The 16184-nt window shown below is 55.3% G+C and overlaps 1 protein-coding gene across 1 annotated transcript in view; it reads left to right on the forward strand.

Annotated features, from left to right (window-relative positions):
- Positions 1–9215: 9215 nt before the first annotated feature.
- ampd3a (adenosine monophosphate deaminase 3a) overlaps positions 9216–16184 on the forward strand; it is a 42606-nt gene continuing 35637 nt past the window's right edge. Inside the window, exon 1 of the mRNA XM_052028852.1 lies at positions 9216–9265. The gene's annotated coding sequence lies outside the window, so the exon portion shown is untranslated. The remainder of the gene's footprint in view (positions 9266–16184) is intronic.

Below are 16184 nucleotides of genomic sequence, written 5' to 3' on the forward strand. Positions count from 1 at the left end.
TACATTTCCAAGGAGAAATAAAAATGATTTGAAAACCCTGCGTCTTGCTGGTCTCGTGCAGGGGTCGGGTGAGGCTCTCAGCCAGGGCGTCGGGGAGCTGGGGCGTCGGGGATCGGCGGGGTCACAGGTGACTGCGCGGTGCTGGGGGGCATTGACCAGGGGTCTGTCCAGCTGCCCACCCACCCCGCCTTGGGAGGGGAGGAGGGGCGATGGTGGGTGCCAAGGGAGGGTTTCTGGGAATGGGAATGGGAGTGGGATTTGACCAGTGGATTTATGGATGTTATGGCATGGGAGGAGGCCATTTGGCCCATTGAGGCTACCCCAGCCCAGCCTTCTCCCTGACCCCTCCCCCCCATGGCCCCGTAAACCCTGGGTCCGTCCCCCCCCTCCCCCCCGGCAGAGAGTTCCTGCTGGATGTGTTGTCACCACCCTCCCAGGCACAGCTCCTGGAGCAGCTCACCATGGAACAGCATTCCCTACCCCCCCCCCCCACACCCCTCCTCTTCCCCTCTACCGATCCCCTCCTCCTCCCCCCGATCTCCTTCACCCCCTTTCTCCCCCCCCCCCACGTACTGTGTGGACATCAGGTGGTACTGGGACGGGGGGCGATATGGATCAGGTCCCAGAAGCAGCTGTAGCCTGGTTCTGTGACGCTGGCCGCAGATGTGTGGATAGCAGAACTCAAGGGGCTGAATGGCCGGTGGCTGTGATATCCCAGGCTCCTCGTGGGGGGGGGGGGGGGTGGTGGGTGTCCGAAATATCAGATGGGGGCAGGAGGCAGTGGTGGAACGGGGGAGAGGATTGGGTCAGGGCACCACCGTGGACAGGAGGGTCACCACACTCCCCTCTCTCCCCCCACCTGAACACTCCCCGAATTCCGCCCAAGCACCCCTCCCTTTGCCACACTCAGAGGCAGCCTGTTCCAGTCCCTTGGAGTGAGGCCAGTCCATGGTTAAAGGTACTGATGTCACAGCTGATCCTCCAGACTAAACCACTTACACTTTCCCCGGATAAACCCATCGAAGGGCAGACCGACCTTGTGTTTAAATTTATCCTCCGCCACCTCGGAACGTCACAACAGCCAGTGCAGCCACTTGGTGAGTCCAACCTCAGCGGTGGGAAAGTTACTGCAGGAGATTCCGAGAGATGGGATCTATCTGCACTTGGAAAGGCAGGGACTAATTAGAGATGGTCAGTGAGGCTTCGTGTGGGGGAAATTGGGTCACATGAATGTGATTCCATTTTAGAACATAGAACAGCACAGTACAGGCCCTTCAGCCCACCATGTTGTGCCAACCAATATAAACCTCCACAATCAATCTAACCCTTCCCTCCTGCACAGCCCATAACCCTCCATTTTTCTCATATCCATGTGCCTAAGAGCCTTTTAAATGTCCCTATTGTATCAGCCTCTACCCCCACCCCTGGTAGTATGTTCCAGGCACCCACCACTCTGTGTAAAGAACCTACCTCTGGCATCTCCCCTAAACTTTCCTCCTCTGACAAACTGACATCCTCTGGTATTGGCCATTACTGCCCTGGGGAAAAGGTGCTGGCTGTCCACTCTATCTATGTCTCTGATAATCCTGTACACTGCTATCAAGTCACCTCTCATCCTCCTCCTCTCCAAAGAGAAAAGCCCTAGCTCGCTCAACTTATCCTCATAAGACATGCTCTCCAATCCAGGCAGCATCCTGGTAAATCTCCTCTGCACCCTCTCTAAAGCTTCCACATCCTTCCTATAATGAGGCAATCAGAACTGAACACAATACTCCAAGTGTGGTCTAACTAGAGCTCTACAGAGCGGCAACATTACCTCGCGGCTCAAACTCAATTCCCCCCGACTAATGAAGGCCAGCACTCCATACGCCTTTGTAACCACCCTATCAACTTGCACGGCAACTTTGAGTGATCTTTTATTAAAGAGATGACCAAGAGGATGGACGAGGGCGGGCCGGTAGACATTGTCTACAGCAGCTTTACAGTGATGGGTACTTGATGGTCAGCAGAGACATGATGGGCCAAAGGGCCTGTTCCTGCGCTGGGTAACTAATATATTTGCATCATAATGGATTGATTACTGGACAGAAAACAGATGCCTGATCCACTGAGATTTAGAAGGTTATGGGCCAAACACGGGCAAATGGGACCAGCGTGGATGGGTATCTTGGCCAGCATGGACCAGTTGGGCCGAAGGACATGTTTCCGTGCCGTATGACTGACGAGTGCAGTTGGGATGGGTGTTGCTGTAGGAACAGGGATTAAGCAGACTTGGCCAATCCTCTCTGGGGCCAAGAACGAGAGGTAATCTCAGTGAAATACACAGACCTCTCACTTGTTTGCCCTGGCTGACCGACAACAACGGTCACAGTCCAAAAAGAGTTGGCCTTTCGGGGCAAAGATGAGAAGAAAAGTCTTCACCCAGACAGCGGTGAACCTTTAGACCTTCACCCAGGAGGCTGCGGATGTTCAGCCACTGAGCACATTCAGTGCTGAATCCATAGACCTGGATGTTAAGAGAATCAGAACTAGTGCAGGGGGAGGATGGGCTGTGGTGGCACTGGGTGCAGGTGCAGGCACGTGGGGCCGAATGGTCTCCTCTTCCTTAACGTTATTAATCTAATGAGAAAGTTCAAACACGGCCTCTCGGTTCATGAATCAGACGTAGTTAGCGGGCAGCTCCAACTGAGGAACAAAGGACTGCAGATGCTGGAATCTGGATGTAAAACACGATGACGCTGGAGGAACTCAGCAGGCCAGGCAGCATCCGTGGAGAAAAACAGGCGGTCAACGTTTCGGGTCAGGACCCTTCTTCAGGACTGAAGATAGGAAAAGGGGAAGCCCGATATATGAGAGGGGAAAGCAGAGCAGTGATAGGTGGACAAAAGAGGGGAGGTGCAGGTCACGGTTACGGACGGAGCGCAGGTGTTCTGTGAAACGGTCACCTAGTCTGCGTTTGGTCTCCCCAATGTAGAGGAGGCCACACTTGGAGCACCGAATGCAGTCGATGATATTAAGGGAGGTGCAGGCGAATCTCTGTCTCACCTGGAAGGACTGTTTGGTCCCTGGATGGAGGTGGTGTAGGGGTATATCGGGCTTCCCCTTTTCCTATCTTCAGTCCTGAAGAAGGGTCCTGACCCGAAACGTTGACCGCCTGCTTTTCTCCACGGATGCTGCCTGGCCTGCTGAGTTCCTCCAGCATCATCGTGTTCCAGGGTAGTGGTGGAGGAGTGTTATTCTGGCTGGAGGTCTGTGACCGGTCGGGATTGGTGCAGAACACCTGCACTCCATCCGTAACCACGATCTGCATCTCCCCATCACCAGTCACGTCAGCTCCCCCTCCCACACTATCACTGATACGTCAGTCCTCGGCCTCCTCCACTGCCGGGAGAATTCCAAGCGCAAACTGGAGGAACAGCTCCTCATTTTCTGTGTTGGGACCTTGCAGCCTAATGGCATGAACATTGAATTCTCCCACTTTAGGTAATCCCCAGCCCCCCTTCCCCACCCCCCCCACCCCCCCCCCCCCAAAGCCTCTTCCCTCTCCCAGCCTCTCTCACTTTTTTTCTACCCTTTTTACCCTCTCTCTCCTTACCTTTGACCCATCCCCCGGTAGATCTGCTCTCCCCTCCTCCCCCGCACCTGCCCATCACTATCTCTTACCTGCATCTACCTATCACCACCCTGTGCCCACCCCACCTCCCCTCTTCTGTCCACCTATCACTGCTCTGCTTTTCCCTCCTATATATCGGGCTTCCCCTTTTCCTATCTTCAGTCCTGAAGAAGGGTCCTGACCCGAAACATTGCCCGCCTGCTTTTCTCCACGGATGCTGCCTGACCTGCTGAGTTCCTCCAGTGTTTTTCGGGCAGCTCCAACAGGTCGTTAAGAAGGCAAACGCCATGTTGGCCTTTTTTTACGAAAGGTTTGGAGTTTAAGATCAGGGAGGTTTGTTCCAGATGTACAGGGAGTCGGTGAGACCTCAGCTGCAGCACTGCGCACAGTCGTGATCCCCTCACCTAAAGAGGGGTACGATAGGACTGGAGTCAGTCCGAAGGGACTTCACCAGGGTCATTCCTGGGATGAGAGGGTTGTCCCATCAACACGTTGGGTTTGGAGTTTAGCAGAATGCGGGGTCACCTTATTCAAACATCCTAGGTGGGCTTCAGAGGGTAGATGTTGGGATGTTTCCACCGGTGGGAGAGTCATGGACAAGGCGACATAGATACAAGATAAGGGGCTGGTCATTTAAACCTGAGGGGTGTAGAGATTTCTTCTGTCAGATGGGGGTGAATCTGGAGAATTCTCTGCCTCCAAGGGTGGAGGAGGCCCAGAGCATTGGATAGATTTCAGGTGGAGGGAGGTAAATATTTGACAGATCGAGGAGTTCAGGGTGATGGGGACTGGCACAGAAGGGGAGTTGAGGCAGCGTGGGTCAGCCATGGTCATGTTGAATGGTGGGCCAGGCTCAATGGACCGAGTGGCCTCCTCCTGCTCCTCGTGTTTTCCTGATTGATACTGGCCATTGGGCCCATCCAGAAGAGCTGTCTCATTTCCTTGGCAATGCATATCTGCCACCACTGTCCTGCCCTTTGTGAACCAGACCGCACCATCTCCTTCCATGGCCCCTGTCCGGCAGCAGGGATCCCCCTGAGGGACTGTCCCTCAGCAGAGCCCTGGCCTACACCAGATGCTCAGGCACAGGGAGGGAGCAGCAGTGAAGCCATTCACCACTCTGGGACAGAGGGACAGGACAGGGGCACATCGGGGCCATGGAACCTTTGACCCACTGCCAGGTCAGTGGGCTGGGAACTGGATCCGGGTTGTAACTAGCTGGACAGGGCAAGTGATTGGTTGCCATTCCTGGAGGCTCCACCCACACACACCTGCCATTCTTTCTCTCCCCACGGACACCGGCTGACCTGTTGAGTGGCTCCTTTTTCCGTCTTTATTTCCGATTGCGAGTGTAGTTTTGCTATTCACGGACGAGCCTTTCATCGTCAACCCCTGGCTCAGTCGGGGCCCATCCATCGGTGGTGGGTGAATCCCAGGGCAGCTTCAGCACACCTCCTGCAGCAGGGTGGGACGGTGACCCCCCCCCCCCCCCTCACTCACCGTGCACATTACTGGATAAGCTCCCGTCCACTCTGTTTTGTAACATGGAGGTTAATATAGCCAGTGATGGAGTAAATGACACAAGTAATGTTCTAAAACCAAGCCTGTTGCAAGCACTCACACATTTCTGGATTGCTATTCTATTCTTGCAGCTGATAGTGTCTCAGGCATTCCTGGCCTCTTCATACAGAAGGTCAGAGAGTGCTCACCTCTGCCTTCCTTCCTCAAACACCACCCCCCCCCCCCCCCCCCCCCTTCAGCAGCCAGTGCTGAGGAGTATAGGATATAAATAACCTTTCCCTGACGGGGATTGATGGAGGAAGGAGACCAAGTTCTTCGATAATTTTCCAGCAGCCAGTTCTCTCCTATAAAAGGCAAAGCATTGTAGTGGCTGGGAATCGGAAATCGGAACCGTGTCAGTAGCGTCCGTAACAGTCCCTCAGTACCACCCCTCCCACCGCGTGACCCTCCCTCAGTACTACCCCTCCCACAGTGTGCCCATCCCTCAGTACTGCCCAGCACATTCAGTGTCCATTTCTGAGGACAGGGTGCAGACAACAGAACCACAATGTGATGCCAGCGACCCCTCCCCACTCCCCACACCCTGAAAATCTCCCTTCCACCATTTCCCCAGTTCCTTATTCCAAGTCGCCGTTGACTGTGCTTACACCTCCGTTCAGACAGTGAGCCCTTCTCCTGCTGGGTCTGTTGGTTATCTCCTCCATCCGAGCCCTCTGTGCACCCTCCCTCCATCGTCCCTCCTCCCTCCCATCACTGGAAACTGTTTCCCCTCATTTCTGCCATAAACCCCTGCACAATTGGTTTGCAGGGCTCCTTTGTTGGCCGGCATACGGTAATGGCCTGAACGGGCTCTCGGTGTTGAAACAGTTCTGGGATTTTGCAACTTTGGAGAACCCTTTCTGCCTGTCCTGCTGCCTCCACTCCTGCCCTCTGGCTCGGAGTGAGGCCCATCATTCCCTGGGAGTATTGTGCTGAGACCGGGTTCTCACTTTACACAGCCCATTGCTCCAGTCTTGCTCAGAATGTTATCTTTAGATCAGTGACATGACCTTCTCTGGAACGTTGCCTGCTTGGCGCTCCCCGAGGGGCCTGGTCACACCGCCGTTCACTGATGGCAAGTGGTGGAGGTGAGAGTGTGCAGTGGGACGAGGATGACATCTGCCACAGTGACAGCTTGTGGCTGGATCGTCTCGTAAAACGGCACAGAAATTAGTTGTTGGTACCTGACTCTGGAACTGCATGATGCAGCTGAAACATTCTCGCTGCAGTATTCTCCTGGTATATCCACCTCCCTTCCCCTCATCTTAATACTTAATTTCATACTTAATCATCCTAATTCATTCTCAGAAATGTTGACATCACTGGCAAGGCAGCATTTATTGCCCATCACTACTTGCCCGTGAGAAGGTGGGTGTGAGCTGCATCCTTGAATTGTTGTAGTCCGTGTGGTGAAGGTGTTGGGAGGGAGTTCCAGGGTTCAGACCCAGTGACGGTGAAGGAACGGTGATATATTTCCATGTCAGGGTGGTGTGTGGCTTGGAGGGGAAGCTGCAGGTGGTGGTGTCCCCCTGCACCTCCTGTCCTGGTCCTTCCTGGTGGGAGAGGTGGTGGGTTTGGGAGGTGCTGTCGGAGTAGCCTGGGTGAGTAACCGCAGTGCGTTGTGTAGACGGTGGACACTGCAGCCCCTGTGCGCTGGTGGCGGAGGGAGAGGGTGTTTGGGGAGGTGGATGGGGCGGCAAAATAAATGAAAGAAATCCCAGGTCAAGGAAGAAGAAACTCTGAGAATTGTTCAGAGAAGATGATGAATCTCCGATCAGGAGGTCACACAGCCCGCATGTTGCTTCACAGCTCACCCTGACCTCTAACTTTCCCTATGAGTTTTCCCATCCCAGTGAGAACTCCCCACACCGCAAATCACACCTTCTCCCAGGCCCACACCTTGTCCCAGGACTGCACCTTCTCCCAATCCATCACATCAAAACCTTGCAGATGCTGGAAATCTGAAATAAATACAGAAAGTGCTGGAGACACTCAGCGGGTCAGGCAGCATCTGTGGAGAAAGGAGCAGAGCTCTCGTTTTGGAGTGTTTCAGAAAGGGGCTTCCTGAATGCGAAGAGTTAAATTTCAGTTTGAATTCATGTGGAGGAGGTCAGTGCCAAGACCACATGGCAGAGGGGGTCAGGTGGAAGGTCACCGAACGAAACACTGAGTCTTTCCTCCGTCTGAGAACTGCCTGACCTGCTGAGCATTTCCAGGGTTTTCCAGAGGTGTTTCTGCACTTGGATGGAAAGGTCATGGCGTCAGGGTGCTGAGAGGTTGGGTCACCGACAGCCCGGTCCCACCTGCTCCTCAGGAACTGCGGACAGTTCCACAGACTCCCCAGCACTTTTCTCCTGGCAGTGAGGGTGTGAGACTCATTCATGGCCACGCAGCACATTGGATCATCTTGTGTAACTGTGTGTGCTGCACCTGGACACTGACAGCTGGGTTTGGACCCAGCTCCATGGTTGGCTGAAGGTGGAAATTGGTGCTGACCCCAGAGTTCAGGCCTGGGGCTGGGCAGTTGGAAGGGTGGTACTGAGGGGGTGACACTGTGGGAGGGGCAGTATTGAGGGAGGGTCACGCTGTGGGAGGGGCAGTACTGAAGCCCCTCTTTGCGTATCTGAAGGGGCTGCTGCTCAAGTTCTGGCTGCACTTCAGCCCGATGCTGTTGATCTACAGTCACCCGGTGCAGTGCGGGGAGGGGCACGCAGAGGATCTCTTGGTAGGTCTTCTGCCAGGCCTGGCCAAGCTGGCCATCCATGGGACGCAGTGGCGAGTGGCCGAGGGTTCCGGCAGGTCGGCCTGCCTGCCCGTCTTCCGTGCTTACATGTGCACGCGGGTGTCGTTGGAACGAGAGCACGCCGTCTCCTCGGGCGCCCTGGCCGAGTTCCGCGCTCAGTGGGCCCCTCAGGGGATTGCACGTGTCGTGGACAACACCAATACGATTTTGATATGAAGTATTGAGTGTAACGGTAGCGGGTGTAGTGACGTGTGTGTGTTTTTGCGGGTGTTAGTTTATGGTAATCTCTGAAGTTCTGTAGTTGACTAGATGATCCTTTCTGTATTAGATGTCTACATTTGATATTTGTAGTCTTCTGTAGTGCTTTTAGCTAATAAACGTTTTATATAAAAAAAGGGGCGGTACTGAAGCCCCTCTTTGCGTATCTGAAGGGGCTGCTGCTCAAGTTCTGGCTGCACTTCAGCCCGACACTGTTGATCTCCGGTCACCCGGTGCAGCGCGGGGTGGGGCGCGCTGGGGATCTCCTGGTGGGTCTTCTGCTGGGCCTGGCCAAGCTGGCCGTGCACGGGATGCGGCGGCGGGCGGCCGAGGGCTCCAGCCGGTCCACCTGCCTGCCTGTCTTCGATGCTTACGTGCGCGCACAGGTGTCTTTGAAGAGGGAGCACGCAGTCTCCGCAGGCACCCTGGCCGAGTTCCGCGCTCGGTGGGCCCCTCGGGATTGCGTGTGTCGTGGACGGTACAAACGCAATTCTTATTTGAAGTGTTGCGTGTTGCGTTAACGGGTGTAGCGTTGCGTGTGTGTTCATTAGTATTAGTTTGCATTGTCTACTGTAGTATGTCGTTGCTTAGTTTCTTCTTTTCTGTATTAGATGTCGTGCATTGACACTGGTTGTCCTTTTGTAGAGCTTTTAGTGAATAAACGTTTATATTAAAAAAAGGGTGGTACTGAGAGTGTCTGTGTACATGAATGGGCCCCCACTGTTTTACACTCTCCGCCTCCCTCCAGTACCTGCCGACAGGGTTCACTCTGTAAGTTGCACTCAGCCCTGGGGTTCCCCTGGGAACCGTTGTGCTTCCACAGCCTAATGGGGTGTTGGCTGTGCTGTTCACTAATGGACACGCTGAACCCGTCATATGATCCACTGAATGGTTTTAAAATTCACAATCGATATACTTGTTCCCTTGGCCTGGCTCCAGGCACAGTTCATAAGTGCTCAGACATTCATGGAATGTGGTTGGTGTTCATCAATGGAAGGTGGGGACTGGGGGCCGTCGTGTGTGGGAGGAGGGAGAGGACACTCCCACCGCAGCTGCAGCTCGAACACCCGCTCTGTATTCCTGTCCCTCAGGTAGGTCGTGTCCTGTAGACCAGAGCCCCCAGGATGGATGTTTCCCCAGGAGCCCCATGGTGGGTGGGCACAGTAGGTGGGTGGGGGTGGTGTGGAGAGGGAGCTGGCCTCTCTTCAGCTGGTGTTGTGAAGGTGCCCCTGTTGCCAGGGATTAGTGGCCCTGATCGGAGGCAGTGTTTATGTTTAACAACGCGCCCTCGCAGTCCGGTGGTGTTGATCACTGGGGAGGGGTATTTGGGGGAGGGGTCCCCTGCTGGACTGCTGATGCTGCCCGACACCGGCTGCAGGAAGGTGGGACAAAGCTGACTGACTGCGGGATCTCTGCCTGGGCCTTGCAGTCGGCCGAGGCAGCGTGTCTGGTGACCTGACGGCACATCTGGGGCGTTTCCTGCAGAGACTGTATCCCCACCCCCAGACACACCACCCACCCCGACACACCAACCCCCCCCCCCCCCCCAGGCAAAACCAGGGCAAGGGGAGGCTGGAGGTGAAGGGTTTAAACTGAGGGCCAGACCAGAGCCGCAGAGGGACTCAGGTATAGACATGGCATCATCTCTCACTGCAAACCTTCACTTCCAACACTCCCCTTCACAGCTTCAGTGAACACTGTCCCCCCACCTCTGCCCCACCAGTGCCCTCCCCCAACACTACACCTCTGGTTTCCAATAACAGACCCTGTCTACATTAACATGCCCCGGCCCACTGGTACTCCTAGTGCCCCATCTAACACCCCTTGTTCTCACCGATGCCCCATCTGCTCATTAAAACATACTCCTGCTAACAGCCCCTGATCTCCATTAATGCAGGGCTTGCCCAGTAATACTCCCTGCCCCCTTTAATACCCATCCCCTTGAATACACCCAGTGCATTTCGACATTCCTGTCTCCGGCACCACATGTCCCTACAACACCACCACCTCCCCGTCCTCATCAGTAACCCGTCCCCATGAGTACTCACTCTGCCGATAGTGCCCCGATCCAATGAATACACATTGCACAGTCTTACCCACTCCCCGTCACTACCCCCATCTCTACCTGTACCTGGGACAGTGTTACCTTCTTCCTGTCACTACACCTGGTCTCTGCCTGTACTTGGGACAGTGTTACCCACTCCCCGTCACTACCCCCATCTCTACCTGTACCTGGGACAGTGTTACCCTCTTCCTGTCACTACCCCCATTTCTACCTGTACTTGGGACAGTGTTACCCACTCCCCGTCACTACCCCTATCTCTGCCTGTACCTGGGACAGTGTTACCCTCTTCCTGTCACTACACCTGGTCTGTGCCTGTTACTGGGACAGTGTTACCCACTCCCTGTCACTACCCTGGTCTCTGCCTGTACTTGGGACAGTGTTACCCTCTCCCTGTCACTACACCTGGTCTGTGCCTGTTACTGGGACAGTGTTACCCACTCCCTGTCACTACCCTGGTCTCTGCCTGTACTTGGGACAGTGTTACCCTCTCCCTGTCACTACACCTGGTCTGTGCCTGTTACTGGGACAGTGTTACCCACTCCCTGTCACTACCCCACTATCTCTGCCTGTACTTGGGACAGTGCTACTCTCTGCCTGTCACGACGCCGGTCTGTGCCTGTTCCTGAGACAGTGTTACCCTCCGCCTGTCACCACCCCTGTCTCTGCCTGTACCTGGGACAGTGTCTCTGTTAATCCAGGTTCGGCTGCGCTCCCGCTTCTGTCTCAGTTTCTGAAAATAGCCGCCGTCCCGGTGATAAAACCGGCGGCGGCTCCGAGTCTGCAGAGCGAGCGGGCGGAGAGCGGCCGAGGACATGGCCGGGACCCCCGGGGCAGGTAGGGGCAGGGTCGCCGCCGGGACCCCCGGGGCAGGGTCGCCGCCGGGACCCCCGGGGCAGGGAGGGGCAGGGTCGCCGCCGGGACCCCCGGGGCAGGGAGGGGCAGGGTCGCCGCCGGGACCCCCGGGGCAGGGAGGGGCAGGGTCGCCGCCGGGACCCCCGGGGCAGGGAGGGGCAGGGTCGCCGCCGGGATCCGACTGCCGGCCAGGCTGCATCGCTGTAGCGCCCAGCACATTCTCGGTGCTCCGCGGGAATCGCCCCGCTCCATCCCGTCGGCGGGGAAAGGGGTTAACGTCCCGGGCTGGAGATATGCTGTCGGCTGCGAGGGTGGAGCCGTGGATCCGGGGTCCGGGACGGGGGAGGGAGAGGAACCGGAGTGGGGGGGGGGGGGGGGGGGGGGGGGGGGGGGGGGGGGGGGATAGAGAGGAGATAGGGAGGGGGGAGGGAGGGAATGGTGGGAAGGGTGATGTGGGGGGGGGGGGAGAGTGACGGAGGGGTTGGGAGGGGTGGAGGTGATGAGGGAGGAGAGGAAATGGGAGTGAGGGAGAGGGAGAGTGAGGAAGGGGAGGGGGAGGGATGGAGGGGAGGGGAGGGATGGAGGGAGGGGGAGAGTGAGGAAGGGGAGGGGGAGGGAGAGGGAGAGTGAGGAAGGGGAGGGGGGAGGGATGGAGGGAGGGGAGGGGAGGGAGTGAGGGAGGGGAGGGGAGGGGGAGGGATGGAGGGGAGGGGAGGGATGGAGGGAGGGGGAGGGGGAGAGTGAGGAAGGGGAGGGGGAGGGAGAGGGAGAGTGAGGAAGGGGAGGGGGAGGGATGGGAGGGGGAGAGTGAGGAAGGGGAGGGATGGAGGGATGGGGAGGGGAGGGAGTGAGGGAGGGGGAGGGAGTGAGGAAGGGGAGGGGAGGGGAGGGATGGAGGGGAGGGGAGGGATGGAGGGAGGGGGTTAGGAGGAAGAATCCCCGTGGCGAGTTGCTGGGATGAGGAATGTGTGAGGGAAGCAGAGGGAAAGGACATTCCCAGTGGGAATTGGGGAGTGGTTCTGTGGGCTCCTGCTATGCTGGGTCAGCACCAGCACTGAGGCCAACGATGGGCAGAGTCAGTGACTGATAGTGACCAGTTGGGGGGGGGGAGAGCGGGGTTTGAGGGGAACCGGTGGGTAGGGGGGTATTCGGATTTCCCCACATTCCAGAAGTGGATGGACAGAGGCAGCGGGTAGTGCTGGTCCTCTCAGCCCCAGAGACCCGGGTTCGATCCCGACCTCGGACGCTGTCTGTGTGGAGGTTGCAGGTTCCCCCGGTGACCGTGGGGGCCTCCCCCGGGTGCTCCGCTTCCCTCCCACATCCCAGAGATGTGCGGGGGGTTGGTGGGGTAATTGGCTGCTGTAAATCCCCCCCCCCCCAGTGTGTGGGTGGGATGGGAATGCGGGGAAAGTCAGCAGGGAATGGGATTGTTCTGTGAGCCAGTATGGACTCGATGGACCGAATGAACTCCTTCTGTGTTGTAAGGAAATACAGAAAATAATGTGGATTGATTTCTGGCCATGAAAGGAATCAGGGACACGGGGAGGGAGCAGCAGAGTGGTGCTGAAGTCAAAGGTCAGCAGGCTCGAGGGGATGAATGGCCTCCTGCTGACCCTTTTCATGTGTACATTCTGACCCAGAGGGGTAGGGGTCAGCACCTCACTGCCTGTGGGTGGGGGAACACACAACAGTACAGCACAGGAACAGGCCCTTCTGCCCCCGAACTGTTAGTAATTAAACGTGTAACTAAACTAATCCCTTCTGCCTGCACCATGTCCATCTCCCTCCAATCTCTGCACATACATGGGCCTGTCTAACAGCCTCAAACCCCTCTACCATATCTGCCTCCACCCCCACACCCACACCACACAGCACATTCCAGGCACCCCCCCAATCTCTGTGTAAAAAAACTTGCCCCACACATCTCCTTTGAACTTACCCCCTCTCACCTTAAATGCACGTCCTCTGATATTAGACATTTCAACCCTGGGAGAAAGATATTGGCTGTCTACCCTATCTCTTCCTCTCAAGATTTTATAGACCTCAGTCAGGTCTCCCCTCAGCCTCCACTGCTCCAGAGAAAACAACCCAAGTCTGTCCAACCTCTCCTCATAGCTCATGCCCTCTAATCCAGGCAGCATCCTGGTGAACCTCTTCTGCACCCTCTCCAAAGCCCCCATATTCTTCCCATAACAGGGCGACCAGAACTGAATGCAGAGCAGAAACCATCTCACATTTGTCCCGTACCTGGGTGTGTCCCAGAGCCACAGGGTCATACATCACAGAAACAGGCCCTTCTGTCCACCACGGCCATGCTGACCTCATTTGCCTGCATTCTGGTCGCCTCACTACAGGAAGGATGTGGAAGCCATAGAGAGGGTGCAGAGGAGATTTACAAGGATGCTGCCTAGAATGCGGAGCATGCCTTATGAAAGCAGGTTGAGGGAACTCGGCCTTTTCTCCCTGGAGAGACGGAGAATGAGGGGGAACCTGATAGAGGTGTATAAGATGATGAGAGGTATTGATAGGGTAGATAGTCAGAGGCTTTTCCCCAGGGCTGAAATAGTGGCCACAAGAGGACATAAGTTTAAGGTGCTGGGGAGTAGATATAGAGGAGATGTCAGGGGTAAGTTTTTTTACTCAGAGAGTGGTGAGTGTGTGGAATGCGCTGCCGGCAACGGTGGTGGAGGCGGATACGATAGGGTCTTTCAAGAGACTGTTAGATAGGTACATGGAGCTGAGTAAAATAGAGGGCTATGGGTAAGCCTAGTAATTTCTAGGGTAGGGACATGTTCGGCACAGCTTTGTGGGCCGAAGGGCCTGAATTGTGCTGTAATTGTTCTATGTTCTAGAACCATATCTGTCTATATCTTGCCTGTAAGCGCCTGTCTAAATGTCTCTTAAACACAGTGACCATATCCGATTCCACCACCTCTCCGTGTAAAACACCTTCCCCTCAGACCCCCTTCCTCTCATCTTGTCTATGTTCTTGTTTTTGACACTCCTCCCATTGGAAGAAGATTCAAAGTCCCTGTTTATGCCCATTATTATGTAATAAACCTCTGTGGGGTCACTCCTCACCTTCCTTCACCGGGGAGAGCCCTGCCTGTCCAATCTCTCCCCATATCCAAAGGCTCCAATCCGGGCCACGTCCCAGTGTCCTTAAAGGTGGACCTGAAGCGGTGCAGACCCAGACCTGGAGTGGGACTTAACAGGTAGCCTTTTTTTCTACCGGCTTAGACAAGATGGGCCAAATGGCCTGGTCCTGTGGTGTAATTTTCCACAATTCCAGGCCCTCGCCAGTCCAGATGTAGACTGGTTTAGTCAGAGCCAAGTGTGAGGAGTGTCCACCAGGACTCATCACCTGCCGTCTTCTCCCTGCCAACACATCCTATCTCTGCACACAATATTGCCCCGAGTCAAAGCAGGGGAAGTCTTCCTGCTGGAACAGAGGTGGATGAGGGACTGAATCCAGCAGAGTTTGGTAGTGACTGGGGAGGGGATTCAACCCACCCCCCCCCACCCCCCACTGTCTGTCTGTCTGCAGGCGAGAGGGGGCATGAGGTAAAAGGTGAGGGGGAGGAGAAACACTGGGCACTGAGAGCTACGGGAGCTGGTACAGAGGAGCTGAGGCCAGCACAGATCAGCCATAATCGTAGTGAATGGTGGAGCACACTAGAGGGGCTGAGTGGCCTCCCCCTGCCCCTACGTTTTTGTGATCCAGGAACACACAGGACCCTGGAGGTTTCCATGGCAGTGAGTATCTGAGGAAGAGACTATTCTACCTGCAACACAAAACGGCTGTGGGGAGGGAGCGGGGCAGTGGGATCAGTGTGGGGACTAACAGGGCTGTGGGGACAGGGCGGGGTAGTGGGATTTATGGGATTTTTCCGATTAAGGAATGGCAGATTCACAAATCCACGGTTTGGTCTAATTACATAAACACTGTGAAGCTTTTGCTAAAATCTTTGTCCATTGAACTGTTGTCAGTGGAAACCTTCCTGCCACTAACTGTGGGAGGAAAGTTTTCTACATGGCACGTTTAAAAGTACTGTAGTGTAACAATGGAGGTGAAAGTGAGACTGTGGCAATAAATAGACAGCAAATGGTCTTGGGATCACGCAGATTGTTCTCAGCCATTGATTCTGTGCCAGGGGGTCTCATCAGAAATTAAATTTAATCCCTGACTAATCGAAGCTGGATTGTGAAAACAAGTGACATCTAATTTAGCCACACAAGTAAATCAGCCCCGTGAACCACGAGGTTCCTGCAAATGTTCCTGTCTATCTGAGGGGCATCAGTGGTCAGTCTGCGTTTCAATGTGGAATCGAGTCTGGGCAGGTATGGGTAAACTCTGCCCCCCCCCCCCCCACAGGTAAACTCTGCCCTCCCCCCACAGGTAACTCTGCCCCCTCCCCATGGATAAACTCTACTCCCTCCCCACATTGGTATTGGTTTATTATTGTCACTTGTATCGAGGTACAGTGAAAAACTTGTCTTGCACACCGATCGTACAGGTCAATTCATTACACAGTGCAGTTACATTGGGTTAGTACAGGGTGCATTGATGTAGTACAGGTAAAAACAGTAACAGTACAGAGTAAAGTGTCACAGCTACAGAGAAAGTGCAGTGCAATAAGGTGCAAGGTCACAACAAGGTAGATCGTGAGGTCAGAATCCATCTCATTGTATAAGGGAACCGTTCAATAGTCTTATCACAGTGGGGTAGAAGCTGTCCTTGAGCCTGGTGGTACGTACCTTCAGGCTCCTGTATCTTCTACCCGATGGAAGAGGAGAGAAGAGAGAATGTCCCGGGTGGGTGGGGTCTTTGATTATGCTGGCTGCTTCACCAAGGCAGCGAGAGGTATAGACAGAGTCCAAGGAGGGAGGCTGGTGTCCGTAATGCTCTGGGCTGTGTCCACAACTCTCTGCAGTTTCTTGCGGTCCTGGGCAGAGCAGTTGCCGTACCAAGCCTTGATGCATCCAGATAGGATGCTTTCTATGGCGCATCGGTAAAAGTTGGTGAGAGTCAAAGGGGACAAACCAAATTTCTTTAGCCTCCTGAGGAAGTAGAGGTGCTGGTGAGCTTTCTT

The sequence above is a fragment of the Pristis pectinata genome, chromosome 14 (assembly GCF_009764475.1).
Source record: "Pristis pectinata isolate sPriPec2 chromosome 14, sPriPec2.1.pri, whole genome shotgun sequence".
Taxonomy (NCBI): Eukaryota; Metazoa; Chordata; class Chondrichthyes; order Rhinopristiformes; family Pristidae; genus Pristis; species Pristis pectinata.